Here is a 23,493-nt window from a genome sequence, read left to right as displayed (position 1 = left end):
CAGGGACAGGGGACAGGGACAGGGTCAGGGACAGGGGACAGGGACAGGGTCAGGGACAGTGACAGGGACAGGGACAGGGTCAGGGACAGGGGACAGGGACAGGGTCAGGGACAGTGACAGGGACAGGGACAGGGTCAGGGACAGGGACAGGGACAGAGACAGGGACAGGGACAGGGTCAGGGACAGGGACAGGGACAGGGACAGGGACAGAGACAGGGAGAGGGACAGGGACAGGGACAGTGTCAGGGACAGGGACAGGGACAGGGACAGGGACAGGGACAGGGACAGGGGCAGGGACAGGGACAGGGACAGGGACAGGGGCAGGGACAGGGTCCGGGACAGGGACAGGGACAGGGACAGGGTCAGGGACAGGGACAGGGACAGGGACAGGGTCAGGGACAGGGACAGGGACAGGGACAGGGACAGGGTCAGGGACAGGGACAGGGGCAGGGACAGGGACAGGGACAGGGACAGGGTCAGGGACAGGGACAGGGACAGGGACAGGGGCAGGGACAGGGACAGGGACAGGGACAGGGTCAGGGTCAGCGACCGGGACAGGGACAGGGACCGGGACAGGGACCGGGACAGGGACAGGGACAGGGTCAGGGTCAGGGACAGGGACAGGGACAGGGACAGGGACAGGGACAGGGTCAGGGTCAGGGACAGGGACAGGGACAGGGACAGGGACAGGAGCAGGGACAGGGACAGGGACAGGGTCAGGGACAGGGACAGGGACAGGGACAGGGACAGGGACAGGGTCAGGGTCAGGGACAGGGACAGGGACAGGGACAGGAGCAGGGACAGGGACAGGGACAGGGTCAGGGACAGGGACAGGGACAGGGACCGGGACAGGGACAGGGACAGGGGCAGGGACAGGGACAGGGACAGGGTCAGGGACAGAGGCAGGGACAGGGGCAGGGTCAGGGACAGGGACAGGGACAGGGACAGGGACAGGGGCATTGACAGGAGCAGGGACAGGGACCGAGGCAGGGACAGGGACAGGGGCAGGGGCTGGGACAGGGACAGGGTCAGGGACAGGGTCAGGGTCAGGGTCAGGGACAGGGACAGGGACAGGGACAGGGACAGGGACAGGGACCGAGGCAGGGACAGGGACAGGGGCAGGGGCTGGGACAGGGACAGGGACAGGGACAGGGACAGGGACAGGAACAGGGACAGGGTCAGGGACAGGGACAGGCACAGGGGCAGGGACAGGTAGAGGGACAGGGACAGGGACAGGGACAGGGACAGGGAGAGGGACAGGGACAGGGACAGGGACAGGGACAGGGGCAGGGACAGGGACAGGGACAGGGACAGGGAGAGGGAGAGGGACAGGGAGAGGGAGAGGGAGAGGGAGAGGGAGAGGGACAGGGACAGGGTCAGGGACAGGGACAGGGACAGGGTCGGGGACAGGGGACAGGGACAGGGACAGGGTCAGGGACAGGGACAGGGACAGGGACAGGGACAGGGAGAGGGGACAGGGACAGGGACAGTGTCAGGGACAGGGACAGGGACAGGGACAGGGTCAGGGACAGGGACAGGGACAGGGACCGAGGCAGGGACAGGGACAGGGACAGGGTCAGGGACAGGGACAGGGTCAGGGACAGGGACAGGGTCAGGGACAGGGACAGGGACAGGGGACAGGGGACAGGGACAGGGACCGAGGCAGGGACAGGGACAGGGACAGGGACAGGGACAGGGACAGGGACAGGGACAGTGGACAGGGACAGGGTCAGGGACAGTGACAGGGACAGGGACAGGGTCAGGGACAGGCACAGGGACAGAGACAGGGTCCGGGACAGGGACAGGGACAGGGACAGGGACAGGGTCAGGGACAGGGACAGGGACAGGAACAGGAACAGGAGCAGGGACAGGGACAGGGACAGGGACAGGGACAGGGACAGGAACAGAAGCAGGGACAGGGACAGGGACAGGGACAGGGACAGGGTCAGGGACAGGGACAGGGACAGGAACAGGAACAGGAGCAGGGACAGGGACAGGGACAGGGACAGGAACAGGAGCAGGGACAGGGACAGGGGCAGGGACAGGGACAGGGACAGGGACAGGGACAGTGGCAGGGACGGGAACAGGAACAGGAGCAGGGACAGGGACAGGGGCAGGAACAGGAACAGGAGCAGGGACAGGGACAGGGGCAGGGACAGGGACAGGGACAGGGACAGGGACAGTGACAGGGACAGGGTCAGGGACAGGGACAGGAACAGGGTCAGGGACAGGGACAGGGACAGGAACAGGAACAGGAACAGGATCAGGGACAGGGACAGGAACAGGGTCAGGGACAGGGACTGGGACAGGGACAGGATCAGGGGCAGGGACAGGAACAGGAGCAGGGACAGGGACAGGGACAGGAGCAGGGACAGGGACAGGGACAGGGACAGGAACAGGAGCAGGAGCAGGGACAGGGACAGGGACAGGGGCAGGGACAGGGACAGGGACAGGGACAGGGGCAGGGACAGGAACAGAAGCAGGGACAGGGACAGGGACAGGGACAGGGACAGGGTCAGGGACAGGGTCAGGGACAGGGACAGGGACAGGGTCAGGGACAGGGTCAGGGACAGGGACAGGGACAGGGACAGGGACAGGGTCAGGGACAGGGACAGGGACAGGGACAGGGACAGGGACAGGGACAGGGACAGGGTCAGGGACAGGGACAGGGGCAGGGATAGGGACAGGGTCAGGGATAGGGACAGGGTCAGGGATAGGGACAGGGTCAGGGACAGGCACAGGGACAGGGACAGGGACAGGAGCAGGGACAGGGGCAGGGACAGGGACAGGGACAGGGACAGGGTCAGGGACAGGGACAGGGACAGGGGCAGGGACAGGGTCCGGGACAGGGACAGGGACAGGGACAGGGTCAGGGACAGGGACAGGGACAGGGACAGGGACAGGGTCAGGGACAGGGACAGGGACAGGGTCAGGGACAGGGACAGGGACAAGGACAGGGGCAGGGACAGGGGCAGGGACAGGGACAGGGACAGGGACAGGGACAGGGACAGGGTCAGGGACAGGGACAGGGACAGGGGCAGGGACAGGAACAGAAGCAGGGACAGGGACAGGGACAGGGACAGGGTCAGGGACAGGGACAGGGACAGGGACAGGGACAGGGACAGGGACAGGGACAGGAACAGGAGCAGGGACAGGGACAGGGACAGGGACTGAGGCAGGGACAGGGACAGGGACAGGATCAGATGCAGGGACAGGGTCAGGGACAGGGACAGGGACAGGGAAAGGGACAGGGACAGGGGACAGGGACAGGGACAGGGACAGGGAGAGGGACAGGGTCAGGAACAGGAGCAGGGACAGGAACAGGAGCAGGGACAGGGACAGGGAAAGGGACAGGGACAGGGGACAGGGACAGGGACAGGGACAGGGAGAGGGACAGGGTCAGGGACAGGGACAGGGTCAGGGACAGGAACAGGGACAGGGGACAGGGGACAGGGGACAGGGACAGGGACAGGGTCAGGGACAGGGACAGGTACTGGGATAGGGAGAGGGGACAGGGACAGGGACAGGGTCAGGGACAGGGACAGGGACAGGGAGAGGGACAGGGTCCGGGACAGGGACAGGGTCAGGGACAGGAACAGGGACAGGTACTGGGATAGGGAGAGGGGACAGGGACAGGGACAGGGTCAGGGACAGGGACAGGGACAGGGACAGGGACAGGGACAGGGACAGGGACCGAGGCAGGGACAGGGACAGGGACAGGGACAGGGACAGGGACAGGGTCAGGGACAGGGACAGGGTCAGGGTCAGGGACAGGGACAGGGGACAGGGACAGGGTCAGGGACAGGGGACAGGGACAGGGTCAGGGACAGTGACAGGGACAGGGACAGGGTCAGGGACAGGGGACAGGGACAGGGTCAGGGACAGTGACAGGGACAGGGACAGGGTCAGGGACAGGGACAGGGACAGAGACAGGGAGAGGGACAGGGACAGGGACAGGGTCAGGGACAGAGACAGGGAGAGGGACAGGGACAGGGACAGTGTCAGGGACAGGGACAGGGACAGGGGCAGGGACAGGGACAGGGACAGGGACAGGGGCAGGGACAGGGTCCGGGACAGGGACAGGGACAGGGACAGGGTCAGGGACAGGGACAGGGACAGGGACAGGGTCAGGGACAGGGACAGGGACAGGGACAGGGACAGGGTCAGGGACAGGGACAGGGGCAGGGACAGGGACAGGGACAGGGACAGGGTCAGGGACAGGGACAGGGACAGGGACAGGGGCAGGGACAGGGACAGGGACAGGGACAGGGTCAGGGTCAGCGACCGGGACAGGGACAGGGACCGGGACAGGGACAGGGACAGGGAAAGGGACAGGGTCAGGGTCAGGGACAGGGACAGGGACAGGGACAGGGACAGGGACAGGGTCAGGGTCAGGGACAGGGACAGGGACAGGGACAGGGACAGGAGCAGGGACAGGCACAGGGACAGGGTCAGGGACAGGGACAGGGACAGGGACAGGGACCGGGACAGGGACAGGGACAGGGGCAGGGACAGGGACAGGGACAGGGTCAGGGACAGAGGCAGGGACAGGGGCAGGGTCAGGGACAGGGACAGGGACAGGGACAGGGACAGGGGCATTGACAGGAGCAGGGACAGGGACCGAGGCAGGGACAGGGACAGGGGCAGGGGCTGGGACAGGGACAGGGTCAGGGACAGGGTCAGGGTCAGGGTCAGGGACAGGGACAGGGGCAGGGGCTGGGACAGGGACAGGGACAGGGACAGGGACAGGGACAGGGACAGGAACAGGGACAGGGTCAGGGACAGGGACAGGCACAGGGGCAGGGACAGGTAGAGGGACAGGGACAGGGACAGGGACAGGGACAGGGAGAGGGACAGGGACAGGGACAGGGACAGGGACAGGGGCAGGGACAGGGACAGGGACAGGGACAGGGAGAGGGAGAGGGACAGGGAGAGGGAGAGGGAGAGGGAGAGGGAGAGGGACAGGGACAGGGTCAGGGACAGGGACAGGGACAGGGTCGGGGACAGGGACAGGGACAGGGACAGGGGACAGGGACAGGGACAGGGTCAGGGACAGGGACAGGGACAGGGACAGGGACAGGGTCAGGGACAGGGGACAGGGACAGGGACAGGGACAGGAACAGAAGCAGGGACAGGGACAGGGACAGGGACAGGGTCAGGGACAGGGACAGGGACAGGAACAGGAACAGGAACAGGATCAGGGGCAGGGACAGGGACTGGGACAGGGACAGGATCAGGGGCAGGGACAGGAACAGGAGCAGGGACAGGGACAGGGACAGGAGCAGGGACAGGGACAGGGACAGGGACAGGAACAGGAGCAGGAGCAGGGACAGGGACAGGGACAGGGGCAGGGACAGGGACAGGAACAGGAACAGGAGCAGGGACAGGGACAGGGACAGGGACTGAGGCAGGGACAGGGACAGGGACAGGATCAGGGGCAGGGACAGGGACAGGGACAGGGACAGGGACAGGGACAGGAGCAGGAGCAGGGACAGGGACAGGGACAGGGACAGGGACAGGGACAGGGACAGGGACAGGGACAGGAACAGGAGCAGGGACAGGGACAGGAACAGGAGCAGGGACAGGGACAGGGACAGGAGCAGGGACAGGGACAGGGACAGGGACAGGGACAGGGACAGGGTCAGGGACAGCGGCAGGGACAGGGACAGGGACAGGGTCAGGGACAGGGACAGGGTCAGGGACAGGGACAGGGACAGGGACAGGGACAGGGGCAGGGACAGGGGACAGGGACAGGGTCAGGGACAGGGACAGGGTCAGGGACAGGGACAGGGACAGGAGCAGGGACAGTGTCAGGGTCAGGGACAGGGACAGGGACAGGGTCAGGGACAGGGACAGGGACAGGGACAGGGACAGGGACAGGGACAGGAGCAGGGACAGGGTCAGGGACAGGGTCAGGGACAGGGACAGGGAGAGGGACAGGGGCAGGGACAGGGACAGGGACAGGGGCAGGGACAGGGACAGGGACAGGGACAGGGACAGGGGCAGGGACAGGGACAGGGACAGGCACAGGGACAGGGACAGGGTCAGGGAGAGGGACAGGGACAGGGTCAGGGACAGGGACAGGGTCAGGGACAGGGACAGGGAGAGGGACAGGGGCAGGGACAGGGACAGGGACAGGGGCAGGGACTGGGACAGGGTCAGGGATAGGGACAGGGACAGGGACAGGGTCAGGGACAGGGACAGGGTCAGGGACAGGGACATTTTCAGGAACAGGGACAGGAGCAGGGACAGGGACAGGGACAGGGACCGGGACAGGGACAGGGACAGGGGCAGGGACAGGGACAGGGACAGGGTCAGGGACAGAGGCAGGGACAGGGGCAGGGTCAGGGACAGGGACAGGGTCAGGGACAGGGACAGGGACAGGAACAGGGACAGGAGCAGGGACAGGGACAGGGACAGGGACCGGGACAGGGACAGGGACAGGGGCAGGGACAGGGACAGGGACAGGGGCAGGGACAGGGACAGGCACAGGGGCAGGGACAGGGACAGGGTCAGGGATAGGGACAGGGTCAGGGATAGGGACAGGGTCAGGGACAGGGACAGGGACAGGGACAGGGACAGGAGCAGGGACAGGGGCAGGGTCAGGGACAGGGACAGGGACAGGGTCAGGGTCAGCGACCGGGACAGGGACAGGGACCGGGACTGGGACAGGGACAGGGGCAGATTCAGGGACAGGGACAGGGACAGGGACAGGGTCAGGGTCAGGGACAGGGACAGGGACAGGGACAGGGACAGGAGCAGGGACAGGGACAGGGACAGGGTCAGGGACAGGGACAGGGACAGCGACCGGGACAGGGACAGGGACCGGGACTGGGACAGGGACAGGGGCAGATTCAGGGACAGGGACAGGGACAGGGACAGGGTCAGGGTCAGGGACAGGGTCAGGGACAGGGACAGGGACAGGTACTGGGATAGGGAGAGGGGACAGGGACAGGGACAGGGTCAGGGACAGGGACAGGGACAGGGTCAGGGACAGGGTCAGGGACAGGGACAGGGACAGGGACAGGGTCAGGGACAGGGACAGGGTCAGGGACAGGGACAGGGACAGGGGACAGGGGACAGGGACAGGGACCGAGGCAGGGACAGGGACAGGGACAGGGACAGGGACAGGGACAGGGACTGGGACAGGGACAGGGACATGGACAGGGACAGGGACAGGGGACAGGGACAGGGTCAGGGACAGGGACAGGGACAGGGACAGGGACAGTGTCAGGGACAGGGACAGGGACAGGGACAGGGACAGGGACAGGGGCAGGGACAGGGACAGGGACAGGGACAGGGACAGGAACAGGGTCAGGGACAGGGACAGGGACAGGAACAGGAACAGGAACAGGATCAGGGGCAGGGACAGGGACTGGGACAGGGACAGGATCAGGGGCAGGGACAGGAACAGGAGCAGGGACAGGGACAGGGACAGGAGCAGGGACAGGGACAGGGACAGGGACAGGAACAGGAGCAGGAGCAGGGACAGGGACAGGGACAGGGGCAGGGACAGGGACAGGGACAGGGACAGGGGCAGGGACAGGAACAGAAGCAGGGACAGGGACAGGGACAGGGACAGGGACAGGGTCAGGGACAGGGTCAGGGACAGGGACAGGGACAGGGGCAGGGACAGGGACAGGGTCAGGGACAGGGTCAGGGACAGGGACAGGGACAGGGACAGGGACAGGGTCAGGGACAGGGACAGGGACAGGGACAGGGACAGGGACAGGGACAGGGACAGGGTCAGGGACAGGGACAGGGGCAGGGATAGGGACAGGGTCAGGGATAGGGACAGGGTCAGGGATAGGGACAGGGTCAGGGACAGGCACAGGGACAGGGACAGGGACAGGAGCAGGGACAGGGGCAGGGACAGGGACAGGGACAGGGACAGGGTCAGGGACAGGGACAGGGACAGGGGCAGGGACAGGGTCCGGGACAGGGACAGGGACAGGGACAGGGTCAGGGACAGGGACAGGGACAGGGACAGGGACAGGGTCAGGGACAGGGACAGGGACAGGGTCAGGGACAGGGACAGGGACAAGGACAGGGGCAGGGACAGGGGCAGGGACAGGGACAGGGACAGGGACAGGGACAGGGACAGGGTCAGGGACAGGGACAGGGACAGGGGCAGGGACAGGGACAGGGACAGGGACAGGGACAGGGGCAGGGACAGGGACAGGGACAGGGAGAGGGACAGGGACAGGGTCAGGGACAGGGACAGGGACAGGGACAGGGACAGGGACAGGGACAGGGACAGGAACAGGGACAGGGACAGGGTCAGGGACAGGGACAGGGACAGGGAAAGGGACAGGGACAGGGGACAGGGACAGGGACAGGGACAGGGAGAGGGACAGGGTCAGGAACAGGAGCAGGGACAGGAACAGGAGCAGGGACAGGGACAGGGAAAGGGACAGGGACAGGGGACAGGGACAGGGACAGGGACAGGGAGAGGGACAGGGTCAGGGACAGGGACAGGGTCAGGGACAGGAACAGGGACAGGGGACAGGGGACAGGGGACAGGGACAGGGACAGGGTCAGGGACAGGGACAGGGACAGGGAGAGGGACAGGGTCCGGGACAGGGACAGGGTCAGGGACAGGAACAGGGACAGGTACTGGGATAGGGAGAGGGGACAGGGACAGGGACAGGGTCAGGGACAGGGACAGGGACAGGGACAGGGACAGGGACAGGGACAGGGACCGAGGCAGGGACAGGGACAGGGACAGGGACAGGGACAGGGACAGGGTCAGGGACAGGGACAGGGTCAGGGTCAGGGACAGGGACAGGGGACAGGGACAGGGTCAGGGACAGGGGACAGGGACAGGGTCAGGGACAGTGACAGGGACAGGGACAGGGTCAGGGACAGGGGACAGGGACAGGGTCAGGGACAGTGACAGGGACAGGGACAGGGTCAGGGACAGGGACAGGGACAGAGACAGGGAGAGGGACAGGGACAGGGACAGGGTCAGGGACAGAGACAGGGAGAGGGACAGGGACAGGGACAGTGTCAGGGACAGGGACAGGGACAGGGGCAGGGACAGGGTCCGGGACAGGGACAGGGACAGGGACAGGGTCAGGGACAGGGACAGGGACAGGGACAGGGACAGGGACAGGGACAGGGACAGGGTCAGGGACAGGGACAGGGGCAGGGTCAGGGTCAGGGACAGGGACAGGGACAGGGACAGGGGCAGGGACAGGGACAGGGACAGGGACAGGGTCAGGGTCAGCGACCGGGACAGGGACAGGGACCGGGACAGGGACAGGGACAGGGAAAGGGACAGGGTCAGGGTCAGGGACAGGGACAGGGACAGGGACAGGGACAGGGACAGGGTCAGGGTCAGGGACAGGGACAGGGACAGGGACAGGGACAGGAGCAGGGACAGGCACAGGGACAGGGTCAGGGACAGGGACAGGGACAGGGACCGGGACAGGGACAGGGACAGGGGCAGGGACAGGGACAGGGACAGGGTCAGGGACAGAGGCAGGGACAGGGGCAGGGTCAGGGACAGGGACAGGGACAGGGACAGGGACAGGGGCATTGACAGGAGCAGGGACAGGGACCGAGGCAGGGACAGGGACAGGGGCAGGGGCTGGGACAGGGACAGGGTCAGGGACAGGGTCAGGGTCAGGGTCAGGGACAGGGACAGGGACAGGGACAGGGACAGGGACAGGGACCGAGGCAGGGACAGGGACAGGGGCAGGGGCTGGGACAGGGACAGGGACAGGGACAGGGACAGGGACAGGAACAGGGACAGGGTCAGGGACAGGGACAGGCACAGGGGCAGGGACAGGTAGAGGGACAGGGACAGGGACAGGGACAGGGACAGGGAGAGGGACAGGGACAGGGACAGGGACAGGGACAGGGGCAGGGACAGGGACAGGGACAGGGACAGGGAGAGGGAGAGGGACAGGGAGAGGGAGAGGGAGAGGGAGAGGGAGAGGGACAGGGACAGGGTCAGGGACAGGGACAGGGACAGGGTCGGGGACAGGGACAGGGACAGGGACAGGGACAGGAACAGAAGCAGGGACAGGGACAGGGACAGGGACAGGGTCAGGGACAGGGACAGGGACAGGAACAGGAACAGGAACAGGATCAGGGGCAGGGACAGGGACTGGGACAGGGACAGGATCAGGGGCAGGGACAGGAACAGGAGCAGGGACAGGGACAGGGACAGGAGCAGGGACAGGGACAGGGACAGGGACAGGAACAGGAGCAGGAGCAGGGACAGGGACAGGGACAGGGGCAGGGACAGGGACAGGAACAGGAACAGGAGCAGGGACAGGGACAGGGACAGGGACTGAGGCAGGGACAGGGACAGGGACAGGATCAGGGGCAGGGACAGGGACAGGGACAGGGACAGGGACAGGGACAGGAGCAGGAGCAGGGACAGGGACAGGGACAGGGACAGGGACAGGGACAGGGACAGGGACAGGGACAGGAACAGGAGCAGGGACAGGGACAGGAACAGGAGCAGGGACAGGGACAGGGACAGGAGCAGGGACAGGGACAGGGACAGGGACAGGGACAGGGACAGGGTCAGGGACAGCGGCAGGGACAGGGACAGGGACAGGGTCAGGGACAGGGACAGGGTCAGGGACAGGGACAGGGACAGGGACAGGGACAGGAGCAGGGACAGTGACAGGGGCAGGGACAGGGGACAGGGACAGGGTCAGGGACAGGGACAGGGTCAGGGACAGGGACAGGGACAGGAGCAGGGACAGTGTCAGGGTCAGGGACAGGGACAGGGACAGGGTCAGGGACAGGGACAGGGACAGGGACAGGGACAGGGACAGGGACAGGAGCAGGGACAGGGTCAGGGACAGGGTCAGGGACAGGGACAGGGAGAGGGACAGGGGCAGGGACAGGGACAGGGGCAGGGACAGGGACAGGGACAGGGACAGGGACAGGGGCAGGGACAGGGACAGGGACAGGCACAGGGACAGGGACAGGGTCAGGGAGAGGGACAGGGACAGGGTCAGGGACAGGGACAGGGTCAGGGACAGGGACAGGGAGAGGGACAGGGGCAGGGACAGGGACAGGGACAGGGGACAGGGACAGGGACAGGGGACAGGGACAGGGACAGGCACAGGGACAGGGACAGGGTCAGGGAGAGGGACAGGGACAGGGTCAGGGGCAGGGACTGGGACAGGGTCAGGGATAGGGACAGGGACAGGGACAGGGTCAGGGACAGGGACAGGGTCAGGGACAGGGACAGGGACAGGAACAGGGACAGGAGCAGGGACAGGGACAGGGACAGGGACCGGGACAGGGACAGGGACAGGGGCAGGGACAGGGACAGGGACAGGGTCAGGGACAGAGGCAGGGACAGGGGCAGGGTCAGGGACAGGGACAGGGACAGGGACAGGGACAGGGACAGGGGCAGGGACAGGGAGAGGGGCAGGGACAGGGACAGGCACAGGGACAGGGACAGGCACAGGGGCAGGGACAGGGACAGGGTCAGGGATAGGGACAGGGTCAGGGATAGGGACAGGGTCAGGGACAGGGACAGGGACAGGGACAGGGACAGGAGCAGGGACAGGGGCAGGGTCAGGGACAGGGACAGGGACAGGGTCAGGGTCAGCGACCGGGACAGGGACAGGGACCGGGACTGGGACAGGGACAGGGGCAGATTCAGGGACAGGGACAGGGACAGGGACAGGGTCAGGGTCAGGGACAGGGACAGGGACAGGGACAGGGACAGGAGCAGGGACAGGGACAGGGACAGGGTCAGGGACAGGGACAGGGACAGCGACCGGGACAGGGACAGGGACCGGGACTGGGACAGGGACAGGGGCAGATTCAGGGACAGGGACAGGGACAGGGACAGGGTCAGGGTCAGGGACAGGGTCAGGGTCAGGGTCAGCGACCGGGACAGGGACAGGGACCGGGACTGGGACAGGGACAGGGGCAGATTCAGGGACAGGGACAGGGACAGGGACAGGGTCAGGGTCAGGGACAGGGACAGGGACAGGGACAGGGACAGGAGCAGGGACAGGGACAGGGACAGGGTCAGGGACAGGGACAGGGACAGGGACCGGGACAGGGACAGGGACAGGGACAGGGTCAGGGACAGAGGCAGGGACAGGGGCAGGGTCAGGGACAGGGACAGGGACAGGGACAGGGACAGGGACAGGGGCAGGGACAGGAGCAGGGACAGGGAGAGGGACAGGGACAGGGACAGGGACAGGGAGAGGGACAGGCACAGGGTCAGGGACAGGGTCAGGGTCAGGGTCAGGGACAGGGACAGGGACAGGGACCGAGGCAGGGACAGGGACAGGGACAGGGACAGGGACAGGGACAGGGACAGGGGCTGGGACAGGGACAGGGACAGGGACAGGGACAGGGACAGGGACAGGAACAGGGACAGGGTCAGGGACAGGGACAGGAACAGGGACAGGGTCAGGGACAGGGACAGGGTCAGGGACAGGGGCAGGGACAGGTAGAGGGACAGGGACAGGGACAGGGACAGGGACAGGGAGAGGGACAGGGACAGGGACAGGGACAGGGACAGGGACAGGGTCAGGGACAGGGACAGGGACAGGGACAGGGACAGGGACAGGGACAGGGTCAGGGACAGGGACAGGGTCAGGGACAGGGACAGGGACAGGTACTGGGATAGGGAGAGGGGACAGGGACAGGGACAGGGTCAGGGACAGGGACAGGGACAGGGTCAGGGACAGGGTCAGGGACAGGGACAGGGACAGGGACAGGGTCAGGGACAGGGACAGGGTCAGGGACAGGGACAGGGACAGGGGACAGGGGACAGGGACAGGGACCGAGGCAGGGACAGGGACAGGGACAGGGACAGGGACAGGGACAGGGACAGGGACTGGGACAGGGACAGGGACATGGACAGGGACAGGGACAGGGGACAGGGACAGGGTCAGGGACAGTGACAGGGACAGGGACAGGGTCAGGGACAGGGACAGGGACAGAGACAGGGACAGGGACAGTGTCAGGGACAGGGACAGGGACAGGGACAGGGACAGGGACAGGGTCAGGGACAGGGACAGGGTCAGGGACAGGGACAGGGACAGGTACTGGGATAGGGAGAGGGGACAGGGACAGGGACAGGGTCAGGGACAGGGACAGGGACAGGGTCAGGGACAGGGTCAGGGACAGGGACAGGGACAGGGTCAGGGACAGGGACAGGGTCAGGGACAGGGACAGGGACAGGGACAGGGACAGGGGACAGGGACAGGGACAGGGACAGGGGCAGGGACAGGGGCAGGGACAGGGACAGGGACAGGGGCAGGGACAGGGGCAGGGACAGGGACAGGGTCAGGGACAGGGACAGGGACAGGGACAGGGACAGGGACAGGGACAGGGGCAGGGACAGGGACAGGGACAGGGACAGGGTCAGGGACAGGGACAGGGACAGGGACAGGGGCAGGGACAGGGGCAGGGACAGGGACAGGGTCAGGGACAGGGACAGGGACAGGGACAGGGGCAGGGACAGGAACAGGGACAGGGGACAGGGACAGGGACAGGGGACAGGGGACAGGGACAGGGACCGAGGCAGGGACAGGGACAGGGACAGGGACAGGGACAGGGACAGGGACAGGGTCAGGGACAGGGACTGGGACAGGGACAGGGACAGGGACAGGGTCGGGGACAGGGACAGGGGACAGGGGACAGGGACAGGGACCGAGGCAGGGACAGGGACAGGGACAGGGACAGGGACAGGGTCAGGGACAGGGACAGGGACAGGGACAGGGGCAGGGACAGGGGCAGGGACAGGGACAGGGACAGGGACAGGGGACAGGGACAGGGTCAGGGACAGGGACAGGGACAGGGACAGGGTCAGGGACAGGGACAGGGACAGGAACAGGGACAGGGACAGGGACAGGGACAGGGTCAGGGTCAGGGACAGGGACAGGGACAGGGACAGGGACAGGGACAGGGACAGGGACTGAGGCAGGGACAGGGACAGGGACAGGATCAGGGGCAGGGACAGGGACAGGGACAGGATCAGGGGCAGGGACAGGGACAGGGACAGGGTCAGGGACAGGGTCAGGGACAGGGTCAGGGTCAGGGTCAGGGACAGGGACAGGGACAGGGACAGGGACAGGGACAGGGACAGAGACAGGGACAGGGACAGGGACAGGGACAGGGTCAGGGACAGGGACAGGGACAGGGACAGGGACAGGGACAGGGACAGGGACAGGGACAGGGACAGGGACAGTGACAGGGACAGGGTCAGGGACAGGGACAGGGACAGGGTCAGGGACAGGGACAGGGACAGGGACAGGGACAGGGACAGGGACAGGGACAGGGTCAGGGACAGGGACAGGGACAGGGACAGGGACAGGGACAGGGACAGGGACAGGGACAGGGACAGGGACAGTGACAGGGACAGGGTCAGGGACAGGGACAGGGACAGGGTCAGGGACAGGGACAGGGACAGGAACAGGAACAGGAGCAGGGACAGGGACAGGGACAGGGACAGGGGCAGGGACAGGGTCAGGGACAGGGACAGGGACAGGGACAGGGACAGGGACAGGGACAGGAACAGGAGCAGGAGCAGGGACAGGGACAGGGACAGGGGCAGGGACAGGGACAGGGACAGGGACAGGAACAGGAACAGGAGCAGGGACAGGGACAGGGACAGGGACAGGGACAGGAACAGGAGCAGGAGCAGGGACAGGGACAGGGACAGGGGCAGGGACAGGGACAGGGACAGGGACAGGAACAGGAACAGGAGCAGGGACAGGGACAGGGACAGGGACTGAGGCAGGGACAGGGACAGGGACAGGATCAGGGGCAGGGACAGGGACAGGGACAGGGACAGGAACAGGAGCAGGAGCAGGGACAGGGACAGGGACAGGGACAGGGACAGGGACAGGAACAGGAGCAGGGACAGGGACAGGAACAGGAGCAGGGACAGGGACAGGAACGGAACAGGAGCAGGAGCAGGAGCAGGGACAGGGACAGGGACAGGGACAGGGAGAGGTGCAGAGTCCACTCTTGTCCATCCAGCTCCTGATGTGATCAGAGCTGACGTTTTCAGCTAACCCCCCCCACCCCCCCCCACCCCCCCCCACCCCCCCCGAAACACCCGTTCCCCACTCCTCCTTCCCTACTTTATCACCGTGTTTCCCCAGAAACCGCCCTCCCCAACAGCATTGCTGCATGGTTACAGCACACACAGAGGCCATTCCCAACCCAGTCGTACTACCCCACCCAGCAGCTCTCCGAAAGACCAGCTGCACCCTGACATCCTTCAGTCTGTGAAACCTGAAAGGGTTGAGAAAAGATTGACAAGGATGTTGCCAGGGTTGGAGGGTTTGATCCACAGGGAGAGGCTGAACAGGCTGGGGCTGTTTTCCCTGGAGCGTCGGAGGCTGAAGGGTGACCTTATAGAGGTTTATAAAATCATGAGTGCCATGGATAGGGTAAATAGACAAAGTCTTTTCCCTGGGGTGGGGGAGTCCAGAACTAGAGGGGCATAGGTTTAGGGTGAGAGGGGAAAGATATAAAAGAGACCTAAGGGGGAACTTTTTCACTCAGAGGGTGGTGCGTGAATGGAATGAGCTGCCAGAGGATGTGGTGGAGGCTGGTACAATTACAACATTGAAGAGGCATTTGGATAGTTATATGAATAGGAAGGGTTTGGGGGGATATGGGCCGGGTGCTGGCAGGTGGGACTAGATTGGGTTGGGATATCTGGGTCAGCATGGACGGGTTGGGCCGAAGGGTCTGTTTCTGTGCTGTACATCTCATTGAAACTGAATGTGGGCATCATTGGCTGGGCCCAGAATTTATCGCCAATCCCCTAACTGCCCTGGAGGGCAATTAAGGGTCCATATAATGGGTCTGGAGTCACATGTAGGCCAGACCAGGTGAGGATGGCCTGAATGACATGGTTGAACTGGATGGGTCTCCCCCCCCCTCACCAATAATCAATGATGGATTTGTGATCAGCGTTTTAACTCTTAACTGCAGATTTCTGTTTCCAATGGAATTCGAACTCGGCTGTGGCGAGATTCGAACCTGGGACATTAGCTGTGTCCCTGGATCAACCAGTCCAGCTGGAACGAAATGCCAGTCACTTCCGGGGACAAGGGCTGAAGATGAAAACAGAGGGAAAGCTTTAAAAGGAGATGTTTGCAAGACCGAGGGTGGTCAGTGCCTGATGAAGGGCTTTTGCCCGGAACGTCGGTTTTCCTGCTCCTCGGGTGCTTTTCCAGCACCACACCCTCGACTCTGATCTCCGGCATCTGCAGTGCCCACCTCTGCCCAGTGCCTGGAATACACTGCCAGGGGAGGTGATGGAGACAGATACGATAGAAACTTTTCAGAACCTTCCTGACAGGTATACGGCCAGGCAGGGCATAGAGGGATACAGACACTGTCGATGCAAAAGGTTTGTAGTTTGGAAAGGTGAGATGTGTGGGTCAAAGGGCAAATATGGGGGTGGGAAAAGACCTGGGCCGAGGAAATGGGATTAGAGTGGGCTATTTTGGGTCAGCACGGAGCACAATGGGCCAAAGGACACTGTTGGCGAGGTGAGAGCGTGTAGTGGGCTGTCCCTCCCTGATGGGGAGGGGGGTTGTTGGAGATTGTTAAACCCCCCGCCCCACCCCCGGCACTGACCCATCGCCCACACCCCCCCCCCCCCCGCTCACCTGGTTGGACGGTGAGGGTCACCTCGGAGCAGAGCTTCCAGCGGTGAGGCTGGAGGGTGGTGACTCAACATCTGCAGGTCCCCTTGACCCCCCCCGGGAGAGTCCGCCGATGGACAGGCCGGTGTCTCCCGGGGGTGCGGTGGGTGAAGTGGTCGCCATGCTCCTCGGTGCCCCCCCCCCCCCCTCCCCCCGGCCCCTGGCTGTCCCAGCCGTCCACCCTGACCCCTGACCCCTGACCCGACCGCTGTCCAGCTGCCACACCACCATGTACCTCCCGGGGCTGCGGCCCCTCCAGGTGAAGGTGCACAGCAGGAGGACCCCGCCTCCAACTCTCCCCCCCAGACGGTGAGGGGATCCTGCTGACTTTGCCCCTCGCAGGTCAGCTCTGCTGTGGGTATGGGGGGGGGGGGGAGAGGGGGGAGAACGATTAAACTCTCTGTCGCAAAACACCACCCCACCCCCACCCCCTCCCCCTCCTGATATGGAGCGTCCCTGCATCGCTCTTGCCATGGCCCGACCAATTACACAGCAAGATCCCGACGGTCAGCCCACAACAGCCTGGCTCTTCCTCCCCCAACCCCCCCCCCCTCCTCCAAAGACTCACAGTGGGGATGGGAGGGGAGTGAGGGGTGGTGGAGAGTGGGGGTGTGGAGAAGGGGGGAGTGGGGGCAGGGGGTGGGGAGGGGAACGATGGGGAGGGGCTTCCCGTGTTGACCTCTGTCTAGCGTCCTGGGAGAACTTTGGAGGTTTCTATGAGACCCCCCACTCCCTCCCCTTCCTGAACACTCCAGGCATTGCCGAATCAGAGAATCCCTGCAGTGTGGAAGCAGCCACTCAGCCCATCGAGTCCACACTGACCCTTCGAGGGTCTGACCAGTCCCACCACCTGTCCTTGTAACCCTGCACGGCCAATCCACCCTAACCCGCACATCCCTGGGCACTACGGGGCACTTTAGCACGGCCAATCCACCCTAACCTGCACATCCCTGGGCACTATGGGACACTTTAGCACGGCCAATCCACCCTAACCTGCACATCCCTGGGCACTATGGGACAATTTAGCGCGGCCAATCCACCCTAACCTGCACATCCCTGGACACTATGGGACAATTTAGCACGGCCAATCCACCCTAACCTGCACATCCCTGGACACTATGGGACAATTTAGCACGGCCAACCCACCCTAACCTGCACATCTTGGACTGTGGGAGGAAACTGGAGGACATGGGGAGAATGAGCAAGTTCGGAGTGGTCTTGAAAAAACTGTAAACAAAGCTGAGAACGTACCCATATGTTTCACTGTTCAGTGCTGGCTATAGTTTCTCTTGTTAACTCTGATGGATGGTTCCTGTGTATTGTGCAGCTACAAGTTGCACAGAGTTGGATGGGTGGCCTTTGGGAAGGGGAGAGAGCTGGGGATGGGGTCAGTTTGAGAGCTTTCAAACACAAAGCTGGGTGGTAGGGTGAAATGTGATGAGGATGTTAGGAGATTACAGGGTGACCTGGACAGGTTAGGTGAGTGGGCAGATGCATGGCAGATGCAGTTTAATGTGGATAAATGTTATCCACTTTGGTGGCAAGAACAGGAAGGCAGATTACTACCTCAATGGAATCAATTTAGGTAACGGGGCAGTCCAGAGAGATCTGGGTGTTCTTGTACATCAGTCAATGAAGGTAAGCATGAGGTACAGCAGGTAGTGAAGAAGGCTAATAGCATGCTGGCCTTCATAACAAGAGGGATTGAGTATAGAAGCTAAGAGGTTCTTCTGCAGCTGTACAGGGCCCTGGTGAGACCACACCTGGAGTACTGTGTGCAGTTCTGGTCTCCAAATTTGAGGAAAGACATTCTGGCTATTTACGGAGTGCAGCTTAGGTTCACGAGGTCAATTCCTGGAATGGAAGGACTACCTTACACTGAAAGACTGGAGCGACTGGGCTTGTATACCCTTGAGTTTAGAAGACTGAGAGGGGACCTGATTGAGACAGAAAAGATTATTAAAGGATTGGACACTCTGGAGGCAGGAAACATGTTTCCGCTGATGGGTGAGTGCCAAACCAGAGGACACAGCTTAAAAATACGGGGTAGACTATTTAGGACAGAGGTGAGGAGAAACTTCTTCACCCAGAGAGTGGTGGCTGTGTGGAATACTCTGCCCCAGAGGGCAGTGGAGGCCCAGTCTCTGGATTCATTTAAGAAAGAGTTGGATAGAGCTCTCAAGGATAGTGGAATCAAGGGTTATGGAGATAAGGCAGGAACAGGATACTGATTAAGGATGATCAGCCATGATCATAATGAATGGTGGTGCAGGTTCGAAGGGCAGAATGGCCTAATCTTGCACCTATTGTCTATTGTCTATTGTCTTCAGGTCATTACGACATTTAGGATGGTCCATCGAACCACAGGGGGATTTCCCGAACATGCTCCCTCTCCAGAGACCTCCCACAACAATGGGGAAAAGTCCCTGATAACTTTGTCAACCCTGTGTGTGTGGGTGTGTGTGTGGGTGTGTGTGTGTGGGTGTGTGTGTGGGTGTGTGTGGGCGTGTGTGGGGTGTGTGTGTGTGGGTGTGTGTGGGTGGGTGTGTGTGTGTGTGTGTGGGCGTGTGTGGGGTGTGTGTGTGTGGCTGTGTGTGGGGGGTGTGGGTGTGTGTGTGTGGGTGGGTGTGTGTGGGTGTGTGGGGGGTGTGGGGTGTGTGTGTGTGGTTGTGTGTGGGTGGGTGTGTGTGTGTGTGTGTGTGTGGGCGTGTGTGGGGTGTGTGTGTGTGGGTGTGTGTGGGTGGGTGTGTGTGTGTGTGGGCGTGTGTGTGTGTGTGTGGCTGTGTGTGGGGGGTGTGGGTGTGTGTGTGTGGTGGGTGTGTGTGGGTGTGTGTGGGCATGTGTGGGGTGTGTGGGTGTGTGTGGGTGTGTGTGGGGGGTGTGGGTGTGTGTGTGTGGGTGTGTGTGTGGGGTGTGTGTGTGTGTGGGTGTGTGTGCGTGGGGGTGTGTGGGTGTGTGTGTGGGTATGGGTGTGTGTGGGGTGTGTGTGTGTGGGTGTGTGTGGGGGGATGTGTGTGTGTGCATGGGTGTGTGTGTGTGTCTGTGTGTGCGTGGGTGTGTGTGTGAGTGGGTGTGGGTGTGTGGGGGTGTGTGTGGGTGTGTGTGTGTGTGTGGGTGTGGGTGTGTGTGGGTGTGTGTGGGGGTTGTGTGTGTGTGTGTGGGGGGGGGTGGGGGTGAGTGTGTGTGTTTCTCACTCTCTCAGGTGAGCTGGAGTGGGGGAGGTTTCTGACGGGTGCTAGAAAAATTCACAGGCGTGCTCACTTCCCCACCGCCGTCCCGGGGCGCCTCAAAACATTGGCGTTGACGGAGGGTGGGGGGGGGGAATATTCAAAACTTTTCAGAAAGAAAACTTTCATGAACACGCCCTTCTCCCTGGGTCTTGTGGGCAGCACCGCCCCCAGCTGGCAACTTGGAGTTTCTGCAGCTCTGTGTGTGGAACTGAGTTAAAAATCTCACACCACCAGGTTCCAGTCCAAAGATGAAAGAGTCACTGAGTCATGGAGTCACATTGATGCACAGCACCGAAACAGACCCTTCAGTACAGCTCGTCCATGCCAACCAGATATCCTAATCTAGTCCCATTTGCCAGCACTTGGCCCATATCCCTATTGATATACCTATCCTGATGCCTTTTAAATGCTGTCATTGTACCAGCCTCGAGTTCTGGACTCCCCCACCCCAGGGAAAAGGCCTTGTCTATTTCAAGAACAAAACAATTTACAGCCCAGGAACAGCCCTCCAAGCCTGAACCGATCCAAATCCACTGTCTAAACCTATCGCCCAATTCCTAAGGATCTGTATCTCTCTGCTCCCCACCTACTCCTGTATCTATCCAGACGCACCTTAAATGAATCTACCGTGCTTGCCTCTACCACCTCTGCTGGCAGCGCCTTCCAGGCACCTACCACCCTCTGTGTAAAATACTTTCCACGTGTATCCCCCCTTAAACTTCTATCCTCTCACCTTGAACACGTAGCCTCTTGTTATTGAATCCCTCACCCTGGGAAAAAGCTTATCTCTATCCACCCTGTCTATACCCTTCATGATTTTATAAACCTCAATCAGGTCCCCCCCTCAATCTCCTTTTTTCTAATGAAAATAAACCCAACCTACTCAACCTCTCTTCATTGCTAGCACCATCCATACCAGGTAACATCCTCGTAAACCTTCCCTACACCCCCTCCAATGTGTCCACATCCTTTTGGTAATGAGGTGAACAGAACTGTACACAGTATTCTAAATGCAGCCGGATGAATGTCTTGTACAATGTTAACATGACTTGCCAGCTCTTGTATTCAATACCCCGTCCGATGAAGGCAAGCATACCATATGCCTTCTTGACCACTCTATCCACCTGTGCAGCAACCTTCAGGGTACAATGGACCTGCACTCCCAGATCTCTCTGCCCAGCAACTTTTCCCAAGGTTCTCCCGTTTACAGTATAGTTCACTCTAGAATTAGACTTCCCAAAATGCATCACCTCACATTTGCCCGGATTGAACTCTATCTGCCACTTCTCTGCCCAACTCTCCAGTCTATCTATATCCTCCTGTATTCTCTGACAGCCCCCTATGCTTTCTGCTACTCCACCAATCTTTGTGCCATCTGCAAACTTGCTGATCAGACCAACATTGCCCTCTTCCAGATCATTTATGTATATCACAAACAACAGTGGCCCCAACACTGACCCCTGTGGAACACCACTGGGCACCTTTCTCCATTTCGAGAAACTCTCTTCAACTACTACTCTCTGTCTCCTGTTGTTCAACCAGTTCTTTATCCACCGAGCTAGAACACCCTGCACACCATGTGACTTCACTTTCTCCATTAGTTTACCATGGGGCACCTTATCAAACACCTTACTAAATTCATGATTTTATAAACCTCTATAAGGTCACCCCTCAACTTCTGGCAGTGCGGGGAAAACAGCTCCAGCCTGTTCAGCCTCTCCCTGTAGCTCAAACCCTCCAACCCTGGCAATGTCCTTGTAAATCTTTTCTGAACCGTTTCAAGTTTCACAACATCTTCCAATAGGAAAGAGACCAGAATTGCACACAATATTCCAACAGTGGCCTAACCAATGTCCCGTACAGCTACAACATGACCTCCCAACTCCTGTACTCAATACTCTGACCAATAAGGGGACTCGAAACAAAATTTGTTTAAGATTACATTCCTTGCCAATGCAATCGTGTTGCTGTAAATTCTATAATTTCTATAAACCTGCAACTCATTCTAAAAGATGAAAGACTTACAGCAAGTTAGGTTTGTTCAATACATTGCATCAGTTAGATGACACTGTGATCTTTTGCTCTCAATTCTGTGTCTTATGATCCTGTTCCACAACCACCTGACGAAGGAGCAGCGCTCTGAAAGCTAGTGCTTCCAAAGAAACCTGTTGGACTGTAACCTGGCGTTGTGGGATTTTTAACCTTGCCCATCCCAGTTCGATACCAACACCTCCACAGCAATGTGTGGAACAGGCTGGAGACTGGCCTCCAGCCTCGTGACCCTCAACCCTCCGTGCGTTCTGCTGCCCCTCGGAGAGATTAGGAAACCCACCCTCCCCAACCCAACCCAACCCCCCAAAACCCAGTGGATTGCCTTCTCCAACAATGTCTTCCCCCACCTCCTCGACCCCGCCAGCGCCCCCTCGCCACCACTGTCCATAACGTCCGACCTTCGGGAAAGCAGGTGGCAGATAGCACAAGGCCATTCAGTCCGTTGCACCCGTGCTCACCCCTGAAGGACCTCCCTCACCTCATCCCAAAGGTCTTGCTTTTGGTCTGGAGCCATTAGGGTTTGAGCTACAGGGAGAGGCTGAACAGGCTGGGGCTGTTTTCCCTGGAGCATCGGAGGCTGAGGGGTGACCTTATAGAGGGTTACAAATCTATGAGAGGCTCTCCCCAAGTTGTCCCCCCCTCCACCCTTCCTTCCCAACTCCCCTGAATATAGTCTTCAGAGAACCGCTAGAGAGAAGAGGCCATTTGGCCCATCGAGTCCAATGTATGTAGGACCCTGAGGTGACCATCAGATTACCCCTGAACATCCTTCCCTCCCAATGGGAAGGAGGAGGGGGGTGGGGGGTGGACCCTATCCTACTCCCACTGTATCCACTGAGCACATCTCCCCATTTCCCCACCCAGCTGCCTTCCTTCTGCACTCTGTCCGAGCTCTATCCCACCCCTCAGCTGTCCTGGCGGTGTGGATCACTACAATGGTATCACACTCAGGGTAATGTTTGAGACTCCTTACCTGCGTCTGATATTGTAGAGAGAAGTAAACAGGCTGAGAGCAGCCTGGCCAAGCCCATGGTGTCTCCTCGATATCTGCATATCTCTGACTGGCTGGCTGCGTATAAATGCTCAGAATATGCTGCTGAGATTCCACATCCACCAAGTCCCACACGATTAACAATCATTGCTCTGTCAAGCTGTTTCGGACTTCCCTGGTGAAATTCTCGAATTTCCCAACCTTTGGCTAAACACCCTGAATAACACTCCTAACATCACTCTCTGCCCTGCTTCCACTGAATATGTACAGTCGGGTTTATTGAACAAGAGTTGACTGTGCGTCAGACATCCCCTCCCCCTCCCCGGCCCGAAAGAACGGCAGGAAATTTGAAAGTAAAACAGAAACTGTGGGGAAATCTCTGCAGGGTCAGCTGGGAGAACTCAGAGATCACGTTTCAGATGCAGTGACCCTTCTTCAGAGACCCCGTTAGGGTAGAACTGTTGGCTGACTGGCTAAGAAACTGGACTGAGGACAACACAGCAGTGTCTGTGTGTGTGTGTGTACGTTTGTGTGTCTGTGTGTGAGAGAGAGT

General features: G+C 61.7%; 1 long non-coding RNA gene across 1 annotated transcript in view; it reads right to left on the bottom strand.

Annotated features, from left to right (window-relative positions):
- Nucleotides 1-23,209, bottom strand: part of LOC140492366 (uncharacterized) — a 50,521-nt gene extending 27,312 nt beyond the window's left edge. Inside the window, exon 1 of the long non-coding RNA XR_011963541.1 lies at nt 22,923-23,209. This is a non-coding gene — a long non-coding RNA (uncharacterized lncRNA). The remainder of the gene's footprint in view (nt 1-22,922) is intronic.
- Nucleotides 23,210-23,493: the final 284 nt, after the last annotated feature.

Source organism: Chiloscyllium punctatum, chromosome 21, assembly GCF_047496795.1.
Source record: "Chiloscyllium punctatum isolate Juve2018m chromosome 21, sChiPun1.3, whole genome shotgun sequence".
NCBI classification, from domain to species: domain Eukaryota; kingdom Metazoa; phylum Chordata; class Chondrichthyes; order Orectolobiformes; family Hemiscylliidae; genus Chiloscyllium; species Chiloscyllium punctatum.
This window is presented reverse-complemented; position numbering and strand designations above follow the sequence as displayed.